Source organism: Numida meleagris, chromosome 1 (assembly GCF_002078875.1).
Source record: "Numida meleagris isolate 19003 breed g44 Domestic line chromosome 1, NumMel1.0, whole genome shotgun sequence".
Classification (NCBI taxonomy): domain Eukaryota; kingdom Metazoa; phylum Chordata; class Aves; order Galliformes; family Numididae; genus Numida; species Numida meleagris.
In genome coordinates, this window is record NC_034409.1 from 131,952,209 (window position 1) to 131,973,248 (window position 21,040).

Below are 21,040 nucleotides of genomic sequence, written 5' to 3' on the forward strand. Positions count from 1 at the left end.
CAATCTGATGATCATCTGATTGTCCAGTGCAAGTCTGGTGAGGACAGTGACTGCCCACCACGGGGGCAGTGCAAAAACAGGGTGGGCACAAGAAGGGAGGGTGAGCATCCCTCTGCACTGCCCTCTGCCAGCCCGCTGTGCAGCTGTTGTGAATTCCCGGGGGGCATGCTGACACGATGCAGCAGAGGCAGCTGCTGACAGAAACAGACGGGAAAGGATGTACCCCTGGTTTATCCTTGCTCCTCATTGGGGTGGTTGCTGGAAGTTTCACTGGAGCTGACCTTGATGAAACGTGTGGTCATCTGCTGATGTTTATGTTAGCGAGCTAAAGCAATATTTGCCTTTTAGGAAATGCAAAACAAAGCCTGATCTATTTCTCTACAGAATGTCTCTGCAGCTGGGTCTGTGCTCTGTGGTGAGCTGGTAAGCTGCTAGTAGGACACTCACAAGTAGTGCCTGCGTTGTTGTCCCCATTCATGCAAAATCCTAGCTGACTGCCACATACACTGCATTAATTACTAGGAAGTCAAACTGAACCTTGTAAAGAAGCTATCTACCTTCTGATGAAGCAGCTGGGTTTTCCTCTGTCTCTCCTGCTCCTATCTGTCAGCAGTGCGATATTGAGGCAGGGAAGACAAGGTAAAGTATGTTTGCATGAAATTCTGCTGTGTTTGCTTTTAGAGAAAATCTGGATTCGCGTTTCTGAAGTCGGTGGAGATGCTAAAGTCAGTCATCTATAATCAGTTATGTATGATCAAAAGTATCAGGAGGGATGAAGAATTCACAAGTATTGACAGTACCACTTTTTCCTCCATTAGTCTTACTCATTTTGATAGTTTAAGCTCCTCTGTCCTTCCAGTCCAAAATGTTAGTCATCTACCCAGGAGATACTGACAATAGGGATCAGAAGAGCCTTTTGGCATGAAGGTAAGAAGGAAAGGACGGCTGGCAGTATCTCCTGTCTGACACCTCCAAACTCTGCACCTGGTATTTCCCGGCACCCCTAAGATGGGCCTCACAGGCTGCTGCCAGGCTCCATGCTTTGCTGTGAGGATAAGCGGAATGTCTGGAGCAGAAGTCACCTCGGCTTATTTGCTGTAGATCTGTTCCTTACCTTTTCCTAAAAACTGTCAAGGATGCATTTGGTACAAACTAAGAGGAGTACGTACACATGCAAGGTGCCTTTCATGCTGAGAGGCGGCTACTCTGAACATGGTTTCAGCAATGGGATGGTCTCAGTACCATCACGACACTGATATTTCACATTTGGCACATCATTCCCCCCAGCTGGTGCCTTGGCTGCCTAGGGAGATGTTCTCTGAAATGACCTGCATGCGATTCAAGTTTTAAACTGGTTAAGAAAAAGACCTCAAATGAATCCTTATCTAAGATGGAAACACTTTTAAGAAAGAACGAAACCCAGAAAGATAACGAAAAATGTTCCCCCAACTCCTTTACTCTATCACATCAGATTGACTTATCCTCTGTTATGTGGCTTTACTTTGAAACAGATCACTCTCATCGCAACACGTTCAATGCTGCCAGCCACCACATGGTTATTTGGCAGCTATTTAAAGCTCAGATCATATTACTCTGTCGCAGTGCTAGGCACCCATGTTCCAACTGGTATACAACCGATCTAAAGAGAAATCAGCTTCAGGTTTTGTTCTCTGAAATTAAATGTGACGGCACGATCTCTGTGATCCTTTTTTCCCCCTTTTCTCCTTTTTTTTTTTTTTTTTAAATGCATTATTACTTTTTTGGAATGGCGTTTTGCTAGCACCACAGGGGAAATTCAGTTGGGCTGTCAGCCTGATGTAGTGTATTATCAGACACATTAGCTTTTCCTCCTCTTACATTTGCTTAAGAGCTTATAAACCACAGAGAATAAAAAGTGCTAAATAGAATAAAATGACCTGTCAAGGGTAGATATAGTATTTGTGAATGACTTAAAAAAATTCCACCAGCTTCAGGCACCCCAGCTTCACTGACTGTCTGTGCTCTCTTGAAATCTGGCCTTTCTTTTTTCCCCAGGTAAAATGCTTTGATGGTCATCGGTCTTAGATGACTGCTTCCTGAAAAGGACTAGTTTTGTCTTCCCATGTCCAGCCCAGGATGATACTCTGTAGCAGGAGAGGATGCCATTATGAGATTTGGAAGAGATTTGAATCCCGCTCTTAATAAAATGAGCCTAAACCTTGCATTTTGCAAAACACTGAACAAAGTCAAGATGAGTGACTCCGAGGAAGACTTAGCCAGTAAATACTTCATACTGCAGGAAACTTTTATCATTGGAGAATAGGAGAATTTTCCATAGGAATAAAATGACTGATCTCAAACCCAGTTAGCTGTTAACCCTGATAGATATATTCAGTGGAGGAGCTGGGGCGCTCAGCTTGCATTTAACCTATCTCAGGAAATACAGGGTAGTGCTATACCCAGGAGCACCATTTGGTCAGTATGTTGGAGTTTTGAATGTAATCCTTATTTGATTATTTTCTTTTCTGAAGTTCTGTCATCTCCTCTCCCTCCCCATACAATTTTGGGCTTTAAAGCTTTGCCCTGAGCTTTGAATAGCAACTTCTATTGCTAATCAAAGCAACAGAAAGAGTGCATTTATGTATGTTCCTGGACTGGTGCAAAGGTTATTCTGTAACTTGTTTCTTAGTGTGAATATCACATAATCCAAGAGTGTCACATTTAGCCTTCCCTGAGGAGCAGGCTTTATGGAGGGAAGCACTGAGGCTCTCTCCGAGCACCACATACAGCAGCCCTGGATGTGCCAGGACCAACACAGGCATCGAGAAATAGGAAGATATGGATTTAGCCTAAAATATGCGTGTAAAATTGAAAGAAGGCACAGTGGGCTGGTATCGTATTCCCATTTGTGTAGCTCCAGCTTTTTCTATACTTTTCAACACTGTGCGTTGGAGTTGCACTACACACAGCTCACGTGAGGCTCTCCCAAATCGTAGAATCATAGAATGTCCTGAGTTGGAAGGGACCCAGAAGAATCATCAAGTCGAACTCTTGGCACCACATAGGACCACCCAAAAATCAGACCGTATGTTTGAGAGTGTTGTCCTGACACTTCCTGATCTCTGGCAAGCTTGGTGCCATGACTGCTGCTCTGGAAAGCTTGTTCCAGTACCCAACCACCCTCTTGCAAAGAACCTTTTCCAGATATCCACCCTGACCCTTCCCTGTCAAGCATCAGCTGTGTCTGTGGAAATGAGCCTGGGGGGGTTCAGAACTGTATGTGGTATGGGTAAGTTGTGACTCTTCAGCTGGGTTCATGTGGTATTGTACAGAAGCTGTGCAGGGTTTCATACTTCCTTGGAAGATATTTCTGATGGACTTCTGATTCTTTGTGTCTACAGAGAATGCATTCCACAGGAGGTACATACTTCTTATCACTGTCAGGAAAAATGCTCTAGGCTGCTCAGAAACAAGCAGCTCCTACAAGCTAATGAGAACCTTAGTAGTACCTTGTTGTAGAAACAACCCCATAGAAGTCTGTGTCACAGGGCAATGACGTACATGCTCAAAGACAGGTCGGTGACAGCTGGTTCTAGTACATGAGACCCTCTTATAACTCTAACCTGTGATTCACCCAATAGGAAAATATTTGGATAACCTTTCTGTACTAAGAGGCTTTAATTCATAATTCAGACGTATTGGAATAGTAAGTAATTATATTCCAATTATTAATTGCTTTAAAAAGGCATGTCTGCCATTTTTTCTCTACAGAAAAGAACCCCAACAAATTCTATGCATATTTCAATGACAGTGAAATACCCTTCAGTTTGCCCTTGGTAATCTATGTCCATATCTCTGCTCCAGTGCAATGAGCACATACCATGAAGACTGCGCACGAATCAGCGAGGGGCTCCTTAATTTGATAAGGAGCTTCAACACTCGGAGAGGGAGGAAATTCACGAACTGGAGAGACCATAGGAGAAGCCTCAGTCAGCAAACAATGTCCTAAATCTTGGGATCTGAGGCTCTTTGATCAGTCGTGCGCTTGGGTTATTTGGTCAGATCCTTGCTCCAGTGCAATCACACACCGCCTGTTCACTGACTGCCTGTATGTCCAGTGGGAAAAGGACATTTGCAGCATGTGAGCTCCTGAACTATCCGGTCTTCCAGCAGAAGACCAACCAACAAGCGCTCACCTCACAAGTCAGGGATGCCACCAACTGATTTCTTTGTGGAAGAACTGCAGCTTGCATCACCTTGATAGAGATTTCTGTTCACTGCTTAGCTGGGAAGGAAGCCCAGCCAACATCCGTGTGCCACCCGTAACCTGGAAATCCTGCCAGCTGTGTGCCCGGAGCCGGGAAGGGAACGGGGCAGGGCCGGGGACAAGCGGCGGGGCCTGCAGGGCGGCCGGCAGCCACCGGGGGGCTTCGTTCTTCGTTCCGCCTCGCAGAGAGGAGTGGCGGCGGACGCTTGGCTCTGCCCGTCCCTCGCGCTGCGTGTCTCCAGCGCTGCGTTTATCCCGTTTATTGCAGATTTTGAAATTCTGCCCTCTTAGCGCCTTAAGGCACTTCAGCACAACTGAGCCTTTTCATAAGTTTTTTGTTACCTTAATAAAAATAAAGGCTGCTTCTGGGGCAGGACAGCCCCGAACATTGTGCTAAAAGCCCTTACAGCCCTCCAGAATCCTATTTCTGGGGTACTGCTCTGTTTTTTATTACCAATGGGTGCTTCAACCATTTATTCCTTAAATAATTAGCAATGAGAGTAATCATTGAATCGTAGAATCATTTGAGCTAGAAGGGATCCTTAAGGGTCACCCAGTCCAACCAACCTGCAATGAACAGGGACACCCACAACTGGATCAGGTGCTCAGAGCCCTGTCCAGTCTGACCTTGGATGTCTCCAGGGATGGGGCATCCACCACCTCTCTGGGCGACCTGTGCCAGTGCCTCACCACCCTTATTGTAAAAAAAAACTTCCTTACATCCGGTCTAAATCTCCCCTCTTTTAGTTAGAAACCATTTCCCCTTGTCTTATCACAACAGATGCTGCTAAAGGGTCTGTTCCCTTCGTACAGTCCCCCTTTAGATACTGAAAGGCTGCTAACACATATGAATAACAATAATATATCTTATTATTATTATTATTTAAACAATTGTATTCATTCATAGATCTCAAAGTGCTTTTTAAATGAGGTCAGCACAATTAACCCTGTTGAACCACTGCTGTGCAGAGCTTCCAGACTGCTGTCACTGTGCATCAGCCGAGCACACAGTCCCGTCTCTAACACCTTTAAGCCAAGGCTGGAGCCAAAACCAAAGCGGCAGGAAGCCTCCATATTAGATAAGGTTTTTGGACACAGAAGCTGCCACTGCCTCAAAGGGAGGGAGAAAACAGCCTGAAAGCATTTGGAAACTGCCCTGCTGCAGTTGGAACAGTTGGGGATCACTGAAGAACTGCAATGAGAGGGAGCAGCAGCTGGCAAAAGCTAGGAGGGTTATGTGCAACAGGAGAGCAGAGCTCCTTAAGTAACACACAGACCGGGGAGCTGTCACGGGTCTGAGATAGGCTCCTGTTCTTCCTTGGAGAGAAATGTTCCCAGTGATCTGGAAGAGCAAGGGGGCTAAAGCCCTAAAAGGAGGCCTCCAATTTTAGAAATGCCTCTTGTCCCCATAATCCCTCCATTTTTATAACATTTTCTAGGTATTACATTATACAAACTACGTAACTGACAAATCCTCCGTTTGCATTGGATTTAAGTGGCTTCCCTCCCATCACTCCTCACTGTTAAAAATACATTACAGAAATGACTATCCCACCTAGGAAAATGTGTGATGACTCCGGTGTCTGTCGTTTATATCTAAAACGTTTTGGCACTTATCCTGCCAGGTTGTCTTTTCCCTTCAGCTTTGAGTGAGAGAAAGGGAAGTGCAGGGTGAGGGGCCAGATTTTTCTATTTGCCTAGTTGCTGCGTGCATGCATTGCAGCCCACATTGCAGGCATGATGGGATCTAAATGCTGAGCAGGAGCAGTGAAATCCTCAGGAGGAAAAGAGAATAGAAAGCAGAGAGAAGCCACACTTCAGGCTACCCTAAGAGTGGCTGTATCAAATCAGAGCAAAGATACTGCCCAAGATCTTGTCTTCCTACAACAGTCAATATTTACAGAGAAACTATCAGCAAACAGCAAGTGTGACATGATCTTTCCTCTTGAATCACCTTTCAGCTGCTGCAAAGGAGAAGGGCACCTTCCTGCTTTCATCTCATTTCCATGTGGGCTGAATTTGGCCCTCTGCATCTGAACAAGCCCCCAGTTTCCTTCACTCCCCTCTCCCGCAGCCCCCAGCTGCTACGTCAGTGCCACTGGGGCTGCTCACATCAGGCATTTCTAAGCACTAATCAAGCACAGAGATCCCTTTTCCCTCTGCTAAGAGCCTGGCTCAATCTGGAAGGAAAGGAGGAGAATCAATCTGCCTGATTACTGTATCCCCTTCATTTTGCACTTCGCAGCCCCTTGCCAAGCAGAGCAGCGGGAGAATCTCAGCTCGATCAGCTCAGCTGCTCCCGGCAGGTGTCACTATGGAATGGCAAAATGCAACTCGAGGGCTGCGAGAGCTGCTGCAGAGCCCGGCTGCAGGCAGCGTTTATGCCGAAGTGCCACGTTGGTACCATGCTGCTGAAGCCAAGGAAGTTTTCTAATTAGATCTGAAACAGAGGTGCTGCTGTCCTCTGCTTTCCTCTTGTTTGTCCCTCCACTCTCACAACCCTAACAGTGGGTTGGAGGAGTTTTCTATTTATTTATTTATTTTTAAATATACATATAATACTGCTTAGCAATGAATGAAGAGACACGCTTCTTCATGGATCACTGCCTCGTGTAGTAACACAGCACAATGACGTATAAAGTTTCCAGAACTGTTGGTAATTACTGATAAGCCCAGTTCAGCTCTCAGTTACATACAAAGCTGGGTAAACAATGGGAGGAAAAAATTAATTAGAGCCCATGTTTGCTAAAGCTGGCTAGCGATTCCATCTGATCACGTTCCTGCTCCTTTTATTCCCTTTGCACAAACGTTTGGGTGGTCAGGTTGTGCTGGTACCTAGGTGTGCAGGAGGAGCTTTTGTCTGTGCAAATAGCCCATCCCTCCCTGGGGTGAGCACTCGCCCATGCCCTTATGCTTGCAGCTGGAAAGGTGTCTGGAGACCTGGGGAGGCAGAGTGGTTGCCTCTCCCAGGCAATACCTGAAGTCTCCACACCACCAAAAGCAACAAGGGAAGAAGGAAGAGAGTATGGGTGGGAATTATAGATAATAGGAAGGACACTCATCTAGAGAAATCTCACACGTTTTGACCCCACAGTACTTTTGGGCATCTTCTGTGACGCAGCACAGACTATGTGAAGAGGCAGAGGGAGATTCAGGAAGCTTCTCTTTGGCATGTGCTGGACACATAATTGACACAAATGTCGGGCCTAGGTCAGATTGCTTCACTTGCTGGGAACACTGAGACTGGTTAAGTTCTCAGAGACTTCTTGCAATCAATTATAAGTCTTGATGAGTACTACATGGCACCTTGAAGACTGCATGGACTGCTTGTCTCTGCCTGATTTCTCAGCAGGGACTCAGGGCAACTACTGGCTATTCCAGGGTGACAAGAGTCAGGGTGTTGCCAGGGATCTACAAATCATGTGCTCCTCCATGACTGAACCCTCTCACTGTGGTAGGCCTGGTTTACTAGTGTCAGAGCTAGTCCAGTCTTGAGAAGGTGATCAGACAAGATGACCTCCAAACATTCCTTCCAACTAAAATAACTCTGTTAAGTCCATGATTGTGGGATCATTTCCTGCTATGCTCTTTTCCCTAAGGTGCTCCCTTAGAGCCGGCATCTCAGTGATTTCTTCAGAATCAGCTCAAAATTGTGGAAACTAGGCCAAGCCATGATGGGCCAAACTTACTATCAGAAATCATAGGGAAGATACAAACCCTTCACTGTGATTCTTACAGCATGAATGGAATGGGATGCATCCACTAGAAATACTGGTTGCAAAGCAAAAAATATATATATATATATGTAGGAGACAATGCAATTCTTTTGGAAATGGCTTATAGAGAGCAACAAATTGGACTGATGTTTTGATGCCAATGAACAATTTGATGAGTCCTGACATCTTCAGAGACTTGTGATGTCTTTCTCCTCTTGTGAAGAAATGCTTGGCAGATTAATCCATAAAATCCTGTCCTTTTGTGCACTCATTTTACAGCATTGTTTGTGCCCTGGTGCACAAAGTTGTGTTTTATGGAGTGCTAGGAAAGGCTCAGATCAAAGCTAATGCGATTTATCCACGATACTTTCAGCAAGAAGAAGAGTTCAAAAGATAGGAAATCACATATGAAGAAAATTAGGCTTTGCATATAATTTCCTGTACTTTATGGAGCGCTGAGACCACAAAAAGAAGGATTCTGGTGAAAGGCCTAATACTGATCCCTACTTTCTCGCACTAGCACACTGGATAACATACATACCATCTAACTTAACCTGTGGGGACTACTCTTGGCCTCCAACTGCTGACCTGACAGTGTGCTTCTAACACAAACTCTGTGCGAGTGTAATTAAATTCTCTCATTTTCCTGTCTGAGCTACTGTTAGGAAAAAGAAAATCATTCCTATGCTCTAAATTTTGTTTATTTCAAACAGTTGCTGGATGTAAGCCATTCTCATTAAACTGCAAAGTTCTTTTGTAGACAGCTCGGATGTTGCTGAAATTGATGTCAAGTGTTACAGAAATCTGTATTGTTTGCAGTGATCTTTTTAAATTCCACTGGCATAGAGGAGTAGGAAAAAAAAAAAAAAGCAGCCTCTAGATCTATTTACTATTGCCTTTTTGGCTGTTCCCAGGCTCTTCACAGAATCTGCAAAGCCACGAGTGCAACCTGACGCAGGACATCATCTGACAAATGTGGGTGGTACTTGGGCTTCAGATAAAGATTAATCTACAAATTAATCTGAGGAGCAGAAAATCTCTTTCCATGCCAAGCACAACCCTTGATTTACAAAATCAAGGTTTGAATTTGGTATCATTAAATGAGCAACTGCTCTGCAGACTGTTGACCATGCATAGGTTACAGAAGTGATACTACTTTAACCTACATGGTTGTGCCAGGTTTCCAACAGAAGACCCTGAGGCACTTTGCTAGTGGTGTGGGAAGGTCTGGAACATCACCCAGCTGAGCTGCATGCATTCGCTCATACTCAGTTAGCAAGTTCAGGCTGTGTATATAATCCATGCTGCCTATGGTGCCAAGTAGCCAGTTGCCCTCAGCAGCTGGCTCAGTAATATAGAACTGCAAAGTACAGTCAATTAAGTAGGTACAATTTATTCCATAGTACGTTCCCTACATATAAAATTGTGTGTAGTTTTTTGCTACTGATGTAGGATACTGCTCTAACAGTTAGCCCTTGTGTTTCTGGTCTCAGGTGCCCACTCCTTCTTCTGTGCAGTATGTGGTACCTTGGCCTGTACTTGGGATTGTGGAGTCATAGAATCATAGAATCCTTAGAGTTGGAAAGGACCTCTGAAGGCTGTCTAGACCAACTCCCCTGCAATGAACAAGGACATCCACAGCTAGATCAGGTTGCCCAGGGCCTTATCCAGCCTCACCTTGAAAGTCTCCAGGGACAGGGCATCAGCAACTCTCAACCTGTTCCAGTGCCTCACCATCCTCACTGTAAAAGACTTTTTCTTTATATCTAACCTAAATCTACCCTCTTTGAGCTTGAAACCATTTCCCCTTGTTCTATCATCACAGACCCTGCTAAAGAGTCTGTCGCCTTCTTTCCTGTATCTCCTCTTTAGAGACTGAAAGGCTGCTATCAGGTCACCTCAGAGCCTTCTCTTCTCCAGGCTGAAGAGTCCCAGCTCTCTCAGCCTGTCCTCGTAGGAGAGGTGTTCCATTCCCTGAATCATTTTTGTGGCCCTTCTCTGGATGCACTCCAACAGATCTGTGTCTCTCCTTGTACTGAGGATTCCGCATCTGGACACAGTACTCCAGGTAAGACCTCACCAGTGCAGAGTAGAGGGGCAGGATCACCTCCCTTGCCCTGCTGGCCACGCTTCTTTTGATGCAGCCCAGGATACAGTTGGCTTTCTGGGCTGCAAGGGCACATTACTGGCTCATATCCGGCTTTCCATCCACTAGTACACCCAGGTCTTTTTCGGCAGGGCTGCTCTCAATCTTTTCATCCCCCAGTTTATACTGGTAATGGGAGTTGCCTCAGCCCAAGTGCAAGAACTTGCATTTGGATTTGTTGAACCTCCTGAGGTTCACCTGGGCCCACTGCTCAAGCCTGTCTAGATCCCTCTGAATGGCATCCAATCCCTCTGGTGAGTCGACCACACAGCACAGCTTGGTGTCATCTGCAAACTTGCTGATGGTGCACTCAACCCCACTGTCAATGTCATTGATAAAGATATTAAAGAGTATTGGTTCCAACGCCGGCCCCTCAGGGACACCACTTGTCACTGGTCTCCACTGAGCCACTGACCACCACTCTCTGGGCTCGATCCTGGAGCCAGTTCTTTGTCCATTGTACAGTCCACCCATCAAATCCATATATATCCAATTTGGAGAGAAGGATGTTGTGGAGTACTGTGTCAAAGGCCTTACAGAAGTCGAGCTAGATGACATCAGTGTATCTTCCCTTGACCATTGATGCAGTGACATGGGTCATGACTAGCACCAAAAATGTTATGTCTTCTTTTGGAATAAAGTCTTGCTAGTCTTGGAGTCTTGGCTTGCCATGGTCTTTTTTTGGCTATCGTTGCCATTGCTTACCTTCTAAACTAGGATCCCAAAGAAGACCTACAACCATAGTTCTTTGCTGTTTGAAAATAATGAGTGTGGAGGGTAGGTGACAGGGCAAGATAGGTCCATTTTACACATGAGCATCTGGTTTTCTGTATAACTTTCATGCTCATTGCTCCTACTCTTCCCCACCAGTGCTCATTCAATGCCCTGAAACATTATGCAGTGGTCTAATGCAGAGATTCTGCATCAGCTTTGGTCATGCTCAGAGGCAGTGAGCTGTAACTTATATGTACAGAGGATGTATGGAAAATTCTTTGCAAATACAAGGGGGCCTGTTTTAGAAGCTGCTTGTGAGTCTCCTTTCACAGAGAATCATGCTTTTCAGACTAGGCATCCTGTTGTTTGAAAGCAGATTTGTGACAACTGCATTGCTAGTTATAGGGTGAAGAGGGATGCAGTGAAACTTCATACGTACACTAAAAGTCACTAAAGAAAAAAAAAACCTGAAAAAACACAGGAGTTATTTATGAATGATTGAGAGTACTCTGGATACTACTGTTTGAATGAAATCTTGCTTTCCACTCTGTCTCTGCTTCCTATAGTGAGATTTGCCAGGATATGCCATTGTCTGGGTCAAAGTGAAGTATCTGTTTGGTTCTGAGGAGCAATTAAACATTTTTATAGCACATCTCATCTGATTAAATGTATTATTCTTGGGATGCAAAGAAAGCTTTGTTCCTGCACAGTAAACGAGAATGCAAGTCCACTGAAATAAGCTAAGACCAGTCTAAGCAGAGACTAGAAAAGAGTACCACATGTTTCTTTTAAAAAGAAAGAAACAACAAACAAACCAAACAACAAAAATGCTGGAAAGGACAGTGAAAGATAAAGATGTATTTGAGTGATCTGGTAATTATATGTACACCAAGAGGCATTCATTTATCTATTCTTCCTTTGCCAGCACTGGCGAGCAGGCAGAAACTAGGCTCTTCCAACCTTCTCTGTCATTTGCTGCTTCTTTAATCTGCCTTCCAGTTTTGAAATCAAACACTTAGCACTCCCTCTTCTATGGAAATTTGCAAGGTTTCTGTTGTGTTTCTTTACTTGAGTTGGCTTCCAGTTCACACAGCTGTAGACAGGATCAATACAAAAGGCTAACTGATTAGTCTGGAAGACTGAATCATTATTTTCAGGAAAACATAGAAGGCCACAAATCCTGCATGCTGGGAATATTACTCATAACAACAAAGATGGTAGCTAGATGTTGGAAGGGCTGATGGATGTGTAGTAAACACAGCCCTGTTCCATTTATTTACCACTGACCACAAAGACAATTGCCCTACACACACGTTTCAGATACACAGAAAGGAATAGTGCCTGCCCCTAGCAGTCTTCAGTTTGACTTAGAATAAAGCACAACAGCAATTAGAAGGGGAAAGCAAGAAGTAGGAGAACAGTAGTAAGGTCATATAGCAAATAAGTGCCTATATGCACAATTAGATAGTTCCAAGCCATTTTAAAGTGGAGTTGTATGAGTAATTGTTTCTTCACTTCAAAGGTCAAACTGAAGAAAAAATACACATGTATTTTGGATTGATCTGAAACATGAAATTTTATTGGTTTTCTTGGCAAAATGTAAAAAAAAAAAGTAGAAAATGTTTGGGGTTGAAGTCAGAGTTAATAGTTCATTTAGTTGGGGGAATCCAAAGGCTCATTAACTGATTTTTTTATTTCAAGAAATTTAAAAATAATCATTTTTGAACAAAAGTTTGAAATACTGTGAAAAGATGGAAATAAATTATCTTTACTGGATTTTTTTTCAGTCACAATTATTGGCCAAATCAAGCCAGTTAGGAACAATTTTGACCTGATCTTTTTGTCTAGTACATGTTGACACTAGTATTCCCTGTCCTTCAACCTTGTTTTCACAAGGTAGTGCATTCCTTAAAATAACTGTTTAAAAAAAATTCTGAGGAAACCAATTATATGACTTTTAAATAAGAAATTTTAACTCACTTTTCTTGGTGAAAAAGGAAAAAGCTAAGATTACCAAGGAAATATTCCAGTGAAGCTATTCTGTAGGTTTTTTTCAGGGTAATATGTAAATAAGCAAACAAGTCTTGCCAAATGAAAAAAAGTAGCTATTCTTGAGCAGTACATTAAAACTGGTACTGATAAATTACCAATTACCAGCCCTGAGAAATAAAACAGAACAAAATATCATTTGGTGCCAGTGTATTTGGGTAAGTGTCATGGATTTGCACTGGAGTTATTAAGTCATCATTTTTGCAGCAAACTGGTATGGAACAAGGGTGTTCTGGGTGACTCCAGGGTTCTTTGTGGAGCTGAAGACAGACAAGATTGGTGTTTGATCATACTGGCTGGCCAGGTGTCACATTGAGCAGGAAGATCCCAAGACTGAAATCACTCATTTTCACTCATTAGCAAGAAGCTGATGTGTCTTTGTGGGCTGTAGTTTCAAATTATCTATTCTTCTTGTAATTCTTCAAAGAAGAAACAAAGGCTGTTTTTCTGGACCATGAAGGATGACCATTACATGGGCTTTGCAGGAGGTGCTTGGCAAAAGAACAGGTTTTGCCCAGGATTTAGTGACCATTTTAGTTAGTAGCAGGTTCCTGCATTCCAACTCTTTTTTTTTTTTTTAAACTTATATTGAGAAATATTTTCTTTCTTTAAAGGCACCTCTTACCTTAAGCTAAGAGAGAAAGGTGCTGCTGAGCCAGTTGGAGACTGAGCCCCATGTAACCAACCTGGTTGCAATTGGTGCGGGTGACCTCTGACAGTATCCAGGAGGGGAAATGTGGACTTGCCAAGGACTCTATTGACCTCTCCTCACAGGGCACAGGTGTTTATTTATGACTGAGGCCTAAGCCTCAGAAGAAGGATGACACCTTGATCCAATCAGGTTACAGAAAATAATGGGCATTGTACATACACTGATATATTTGCTTTTCTTTTGATTTGGCTGAAAGGCTCCTGCTCTCTGTCTTTCCTCTGTCTGCTGTCATTTCCCTTTTTTCTCTTTCTATCCCCATTTCAAATAGAAAAATTACGAATGAAAGCAAGGCCCCAGAACTGCCACTGATCTGAAGGGGAGCAGGCTTCTCTGCCCATAACGGTCTTTCCGTTGGGTGCTGCTGAAGCAATCAGGCAATTCATTTATTTTATATTAAATCTTTACTAAAGATGGCCAGTCTTGTGTTTCTTTATGTTTTTCCCTATTTTCTCCTCCAGAAAATGGAAAGAGTCACATGAATATGTATTCATAGAGCATTTAATAATGATAAAAATAACATCATTGTCATTAACAGCCACGCTCTGATACTCTTCTTCCAGACATTATCATGACTTCTGTGGATCTGTGTACAAAATAAATAAAGAAATAAATAAAGCTTCTCATGGTGTGTAAAGAAATGGAAACCTGTTTATTTATGACTGGATAAGAATGAGCTGCCTCATTAATGTGGTATAAAATGGGTATCATTCAGCATCCCATACAATCTTCCATGACGTGTTGACAGGTGCTGTCATGCACTATCACTTTCAGGTTATTGCACTCTAATAGACTACAATTATAGCTCATTTAATATGATATGACAGTATGAATGCCCGTGTAAGGTTACAAGCAGTTACATTCACAAAACAAACTGGTAGTTGGGTGCTGCTACAGGTCAGTATTACAGGGGTCAAATCATCTTTCCGTCATCACAGAGCCCATATGTCTGCAAGTACAGGTGTGGTGATTTCACAGTGACAGGAGGCTAAGTACCACCATACTACTCTCTCATTCCCTCTCCTCAGAAAGACACAGGGAGAAAATGTGATGAGAAGAAAGCTCATGAGTTGAGATATGGACAGGCAGATCTCAGTCACATCGATGACAAATTAGAGCAATGAGAATTAAAAGTAAACTAAAAATACCTTCCCACATCCATCTTCTCAGCTTCCCCCAGCCCTGAGCACCTCAGGGGAAGGGGGAATGAGGGCTGCAATCAGTTCATAGTGCTTTACCTCTTCTGCTCCTCCATCGCCACTCTGCCCCTGCTCCACATGGGTCCCTCCCACAATGCCGTCCTTCCCGAACTGATCCCCATGGGATTCCCACAGGCTGCAGCTCTTCCAGCACCACCAACACAGCTCCGTACCACAGGACCCACCCTTCAGGCACTGCCCCACATGGGTTGCCATGGGAGGCAGCTTCCCCAGCCCTCCTGCCCCACCACAGGCTCCCTCCACAGGCTGCGGCTCTGGCCCAGAGTGCTCCTGCAGGGCTTTCCATAGGCTATGCCTCCTCCAGACCTCATCCACTGCTGCCCCATGGGCTCCTCCATGGCTGCACATGGAGATCTGCTCCACGTGGTGCCTGTGGGCTTCAGGGAGATGGCCTGCTCCCCCATGGGCTCCTCCTGGGCTGCAGGGAGCTGCCGCTCCAGCCTAGAGCACCTCCTGCCCTCCTGCTGCATTGACCTCTGTGGATGCAAGGTCGTTTCTCTCACGTTCTCAACCCTCTCTCCCAGCTGCTATAGTACAGCGATGTCTCCCTTAATTCCACTCTTCCAGAGCACACTCAGGGTGACTCATAGCTCAGCTCTAGCAGTAGTGGGTCCCTTTGGAGCAGCTGGAGCTGCTCTGATCTGACATGGGGCAGTGCTGAGCTCTGTTCACAGAGGACACCTCTGCAGCTCCCCCAGTACCAAAACCTTGCCACATAAACCCAGTACAACAGGTCTAAACAAAATTCTTCCAGTATAACATTTTAATTCAGTCTTATCCTCACATTTCTTGCTCTTTTCCCTACAGATGCCAGTATTATTGTTTTCAGTTGTGTCCCCTCATGTTTCTCCAAGAATTGAGGAGCTCTTGGCCCTTCCTGTGGCTTGCTCCACCTCCGAGGCAGGTTGCCCTGTTCACCCTCTGGGCAAGGCTGTGCGCAGCAGCCACCAATAATGTTTTCCTGTAGAGCGAGAGTGGCTGAAAAGCTGGGCTCCAAACTTTGATTTCACTCATCAAAGAGGAAAACTGCAGAACTGGTACTGAGTAGAAATATTTTTAACCAGTTAAACAAAAAAGAAAATGTCTCCTCAGGGAGGTTGAATGTTTCTCAATGGCAGTCACAATTCAAGTATTGCATGGTTTTGTCAGAGTGAAATTCATACTGCGGTCATATAGATAGTATTACAAGCCAAAAAAATACCAGCTAGTCTACATTTTTGTCTGAACTGTGTACTAAAGTGAGAGGCTTTGCTACTTCCTTTCTACAAATGTATTTCATCTGTTGTTTCAAGAGCTCAGGTCATAGCTGTGTTTACATGCCGAACAATGGTAGGATATTTTCCTTCTGGGAGTCACCACACACTTAAATTCAAGATGGAAATATAAAAGCCTTAGAAACTGACTCTGTATGGTGTTTCTTGGGAAGTCACCAAGTCAGCTGTGTTACCAGCCTGTAGAGCTGTGTTACCTTGATAGCTAGGTTATGCCAAATGTGTTGGGATGTCTCTCTCCTGTTCATGCACCCACTGAGCTGGAGCTCTCATCTCCTCAGTGATGAAACATCTTCTTTGCATCACAATGAGGATTTCAGCTTCTTTGCTGGAACTCTGTTCTCCATCAGCAGCAATCATACACTTGGCATGCCTAATGGAACAGCAAGCTTGCTGCCTTTTCTACTCCTCACAAACACTGGAAGCTCAGCCTGCTGGGCTGCCACCCTCCACCCTCCCTTCATCAGCAGTATCCTCTCCTGTATCATTCAGGATTCCCTGCCACAACTTTCCAAACTTCCATCTCCCTGATGTCCTCTGCATGCCTTAACTGGCTCCTGTCATGGACTCAGTGAAGGGGAAAGGAAGTGACTTTGAGATCAGGTCCTTTCCTCTTTATGGTTGGGCTGCTGCTCCTCTGCCAGTGGGAACTGATGTTTTGGCATGCCCTGCGTGACCCAAAAAACAGGGTACTTTGACCGCAGGTAATTTCCAGGGGAGAGATCTATGCACACTTCCTATTGGTAGTCCAAACTAGTTGCCCCAAAGATGCATACTAGAGTCACCATCACATACAAACCCTGCTAAACCAACTGCACTCTTGGGTTAATTAGGAGATCACAGTGCTACAGAAAACATCACGAATGTGTCCCTCTGTTAAAAAGGATTAAGTGTTATTTTGCATCTTTTCATGCTATTTTATGCCTCCATTCTAAGAGAATAATTGAATTGATACAGAATAATGTGTGATGGCGAGGAAATACAAAAAATGATGACATAATCACACAATACTTGCCTTTCACATTGTTGTTTTGGGCTAGGACTCTGAAAAGCTCCCTCCGTTGTTTGGGACATAAATTCCTCTGAAGAGCAGCAACATTCAGAATCCTCATCCTGATTCCTTCTGATACTCTTCCGTTTAAGGTCACTGTTGTTTTAAAATTGTCATATGCTAAGGACAAATTTGTGAATATCAAAGTAAACATGAATACTTTGTTTAGTATCTCTTTGGCATTTGGAAATGAATTAAACTAAACAATATTCTAAATATTTGGAGTACATTCATTTGGAACGAATGTTTTTTAGAAAAGTTATCTCCTGTCACAGCTATCAGCCCTTTTCTTCATCACTGTGACCAATCTCAAAGCTGGTAACACTTTTTTCATTTATGAAAGCACTAAAATTCAAAAGCTGGCTTTAGCACACCATTAATGTCACATGGCTAAGGTCTAATAAGAAGAGGCAAATGCTAATTTTGGCACAGCAAAATTAACTGCTATCATGCAGCCTGAATGCTACAAACAATAACACCTACATGGCATTCAGCAATGCTTATGCTCAAAAAAAACCCACCTAAAATCAAAATGAATCAAAATTGAGGCTGCAGATGCACAGTGGAAGCTTTCACTTCTAAATTTTTTGATTTTTTCTTGGTTGGCACGAAAATCTCTCTCTTTAAATTCAAGGGCAGATGTATCCAAAGCTTCTGCCCTGCAACTGGTTGGCAGGAACTGTATTCTCCTTCATTCTGGTTGTTACTATTTTTGCCCATACCTGAGTAAAGACTTTTTTTTTCTTATTGCAGAGGAGTTTAGGAAAGGGAATGCTGCTTGAAATAAAAATCCAAGTGAATTTCTGTGAGGATCTTTTGGGACTCCTGAGGAGGTTGTTCCACAGATGGCAAGGTCCTCCTGCCTTGGACTGCACCCAGCAGGCTCCTGCAGTGGAGCTGGGAGAGCAAAAGGAGCATCACGAGGGGAGAGTAATAGCTGCAGAGGTTTTCCTTTCCTGGAAGCCAACCAGCTGTGAAACGGCCCCAGCAATATAATAAAACCTTCCCTGCTACAACCTTTGGTGATTTTATCACACATCTTTTAACACTTCATGCTTGTAATAATCTCTGTTCATCTCCTTTCTCATCCTCACTTCTATAGTCCTGGAAAAACAATTTCTTTAGCTCTTTTTGTTATATACCGAGACTTCAGTTGTAGCTCTTAGAGCCGCAAACCAGGGGATATCTACAAAGGCATAACCATTCTTATTTAAAATGAAAAAAAAAAAAACCCTGAAACACCATTTAGATCTCTACCTCATCGCTGATTTGTGAATGTCTGGCTTTGGTAATAATCCATGGTATAGGTAGGTGTTATGGCTTCACCCAGTGTGAGAAGTTCATGAAGGCAGGCATTAAAGACAGGACTTTGAACTCTGTACTTGTCATTGCCTTTCAGAATGAAATTTATGAAATATGTTAGAAATCACTCTATAGTAGCCTGCTGAAACACACTGTTTCACCCTGAAAGCTTGACTAAAACAATGCAAAAGGGGCAAACATTCTTTCTCTTTTTGCTCCCTAAATTTTTGACCTGTACATTTTTAAGTATTGAATATTCAGACCTATGTATGTGTGGAATAAAAGAGAAAAATTTGGTACATAAGTGTTTATGTAGATGTTCTGCAGCCTTTCCTCTATTTTGTCCACCCATAAGGAGTACTTTGGTGGTAACAAACTAATGAATAGAGGCATTGGATTTTTTAGAAAGACTTAAATATTATTGAACACTTTTAAAATCAGATTGTCTGTGAAATCAGTGTTAGTATTTTTCTTCTTTCACTCTCATTATAATTTGCCCAATAAGACACATTTCTCCTTTTCTTCTTTCCTTCTTTCTTCCTTCCCTCTCTCCCTCCCTTCTTCCCCTTCCCTACTTCCTCTTCCTTTTGTCATTCCCCTTTCCTCCATCTTCTCTTTCTCCCTCTCTTTCAGCTATTTTCAAGATAAATCTTATCATTGGAAATTCATAACTGACAGAGCTGACAACTAGAATATTTACTGGGAAAACAAGAATGCACAGCAAGACTTCATGATTCTCTCTCATATGTATTTCTTTGTAGGGTGCACTCTGCAGTATTTGGTGCATGTGTCAGTAGAGATGAAAAGATACTTTACAGGGAAACTGAAATCTATTTCCAATGACATTACTATAGCACAAAATGGAATACTACGAATGACAGTCACTCAGATTTCCATAAATACAGTTCTTCTATAGCCAAAATTCTGAAGTGATTTTTATTTCTAATGTCACCCTTGGAGGCTCTGAAAAGTCACCCTCATTTTCTTTAGAATAATTACATTTAATTTTGGGGTTTGGTTTATCAGTTAACAGTATTCATTTGTCAAAAAAAACCAACGGGTAAGAAACAACAATTATCCTGTTTCACTTCTGTACCATGCAAGCATTCTTTAATTGTTAAAGTGTTATCAGTAGGAAAGGAAAGGGAGCACATCTTTTATGAGTCTTTCCCAGTGAACACAACAGCCTAGTCTTTGCATACCGTAGTTGGCCACTGGAGCCTTGAGTTGCATGAAGACCTGAATACCTCCCAGTCCAAAAAGAGCAGTTTCCCCAGTGAGAGCACAGTAGCCTTATAAATCATAGAATCATAGAATCACCAAGGTTGGAAAAGACCTCCAAGATCATCCAGTCCAACCCTACCGCCTACCACCTACCACCAATATTTCTCAATAAACCACGTCCCTCAACACAACGTCTAAACGTTCCTTGAATACCTCCAGGGTCGGTGACTCCACCACCTCCCTGGGCAGCTCATTCTAGCACCTGACCAATAAATCTAGTTTATGTGTGTGGAGAAGATAGATTTAGGGAGTTTTCTTTAGTAGCAAGTTATGTAGAGTTTTAAAATGGAATCAGTGAAGTAAAATCAACCTTCGAAGTCCAATTCAGGCTTTCTTTTTATTATTTTTCCCTTTGGATATAAAACACTTCAAATAAAAGTTCTATTAATAAAGCTCTAACCACAGATTAAATATTTCTGCTGACATTATTTGACTGATAATATCAATTTCAAAGTTCAAATTTTAATAAGGTATTACAAAGCATAGGAAGAAACAAGCTAATCAAGCCAAGTTTCATATTTCCCTTCTTTGTATAAAATGATAAGTGAATTTAAAGCTATGCTTTGTCTCTTTAATATCTGCTAAATATGGATGAATTACTGAATATATATTTATTCTTAGCCTCATTTGAAGGCAAATATTTACAAGGCTTTTCTCTTGTAATCTGATTTTAATATCTCAAATGAAAATGATTCATAACATGTGGCTTCAAATACCCTGTAGTTAAAGAGGCCAAAAATTAATTAGCTGATTCTAGCAAAGGTTTCTTGGAACTGACCTTGAAAGAAAAACAACAACAACAACAACAATTACTGTTTATCAGATCATTGTACATTGTTGTTGCTTGTGCAAAGAATTTCAGGAGTAAATAATAGGGATTGGCAATAACATGCACCTGATTCTTGGTGCTGATGCGTGTGTTCTATCTTTTGGGTTTTGGTAGTTCTTCTAGTAGGGCACTGGAGGCCAAGTACCTTTGGTCCTTTTGGCATAGAATTCATTCAGACAGGCACTGCAATATGAGCTGGGTTAGTAGATGTTATGCAAGCAGTGGGAAGCACCTCCTTTTAATCTGTGTCCAGATTAAAATGCAGAGAATGTGGAAATACTCACAGGGGTCCTTATTTATTTATTTATTTATTTATTTATTTACTTGCATCTTATAAATATACTCAGGAAGCCATCTGGGAACAGAAATACTCACTAAGTACCGCTGACCTGAAATGTGAGTGTTTTGTGAAGTCAGTTTCTCTCCTTCCTTTGAAAGACAAACTTGCTGATGCTGACTGCTAAAAATAAAGACACAAAATCTTTTCCAGCATCTGGAGTTTT